The following is a 1,684-nucleotide window of genomic DNA, read 5'->3' on the forward strand; positions in this document are numbered from 1 at the left end:
TTGGCTAGCCTGTGATCTTTTGAAAATCTGTCGGTGTTTGGGGAGTTTCCTGCTTTCACTCTCCCTCCCTAACACAGAGACTAGCAACTGACTTTCTGGGCTTGTCTTGCAGGTCAGTCTGGGCTGTGTGCTTTCAGTAGGAGAGCCAATCCAAGACCTCAACTGAGAGTGAGCTTTGGAAAGGGCCCAGTGGGGTGGCGCTGTCTAGAATAGACCTTGTCATTCAAAGTAGCATGTGTTGTCTGGTGGGGCAGACTTTGTGGAGTGTCTTGGCTGTGGTTTGGGAGTTTCTTTGCTTTACATAAAACCTCTAAGCTTGATTTTGGCCTATCTGGAGATTTCATTCATGCTCTAGCATTTTTTTGGTGAATGTCTTCTTTTTAAACAACCTGTCAATAGAATGAGTTATTTTATTTGTCATTAAAAACTCTGATCGGGTTCAGAGGTGGCACAGTGGTTAAGGCACTGGATTTCCAGGTGGCCAGCTGTGGTTCAAGTGCTGGACCTGGGGGCTTCAAAATCATGCCAGGCATTTGTGCATGTGTGTCCAAAGTCCTGAGAGGAGAATGAAGGGCAAAGGACTGTTGTGTGGCCATTCCCCCGGTGGGTGATTTCTCACTTTCCTTCTCACTGTCTCAGGCAAGAGCATGTGCCATATGGCAAAAACCTTTAAAAAACAAAACGAAAAATCTGTTGACTAACAAACAGGTTGATAACCTGAAATCACGGAATGTCTGTCAGCTCCTTAGGACAGGATTAGCAAAGACCTAATCTCCCTAGATTGAAAAACTGATGAATCTAGTTATTTAGAGGTAAAACATTTAGTCAAACTGTTACTGTACTTTGGAATAGAGACCAGATTGGTGTTAAGGGAAATATTAGGAAGACTGGAGCATGCTGGTGTTGGTCACTTAAGCAGCTGTAGTGTTGAACCAAGGTTGGGGGGTTCACACCTTGGTTTTCTACAGCCTGTTCTGTGACTGATTGTCTCAATTTCAAATGGATATGATGATCATACTTAGACTTGTTAGAAGGAGTAAATTGTATATGAAGGGTTTTCAAAAAAGTTCGTGGACATATTGGATGTATAAGTTATAGAAAAAACTATACATAGATTTCAAGATTTTTTTTGTACTGAAATAAACTTGTACTTTAATTATGTATTTCCATAAACTTTAAAAAATTCAAAAAAAAATACACTTATTTGTGCCACAAGTGTATCCCTCTTGTTCTGGTCTGTACCTTCTAACTTTTTTATTTGTTCATTAAACAAACAAACAAACAAACAAAACCAAAAAAAACCCCACCTTTTTTGCTTTGGTTGTACCTTTCTCGGGTTTGTTGATTTATTCTCACTTCACCTAGGATAGAAAGCCTCCAGGGTCCTCCACCTCTGTCTGGGTCGGGCCTCTGTGTTCAGCACCAGTGCTGCGAAGTACTCCCTAAGCCAGGGCTCCCTTGCAGACCCCAATACCAGTCAGGTATGCAAGTGTCTCCCTCTTGTTCTACTTTGTCCCACCTAACTTTTTTCTGTGTTATTTTATTAAAAAAACAGAAACAAAAAAACACTAAGTGCTTTTTTGCCTTGTTTATCCTTTTTTTGGGTTAATTGATCTTTTCTCTCTTCACCTAGGATAGAAAGCCTACTGGATCCTCCACCTCTGGGTTGGACCTCTGGGTTCAG

This window comes from Tupaia chinensis, unplaced genomic scaffold (assembly GCF_000334495.1).
Source record: "Tupaia chinensis unplaced genomic scaffold, TupChi_1.0 Scaffold143793_1, whole genome shotgun sequence".
In the NCBI taxonomy this organism is placed as follows: domain Eukaryota; kingdom Metazoa; phylum Chordata; class Mammalia; order Scandentia; family Tupaiidae; genus Tupaia; species Tupaia belangeri.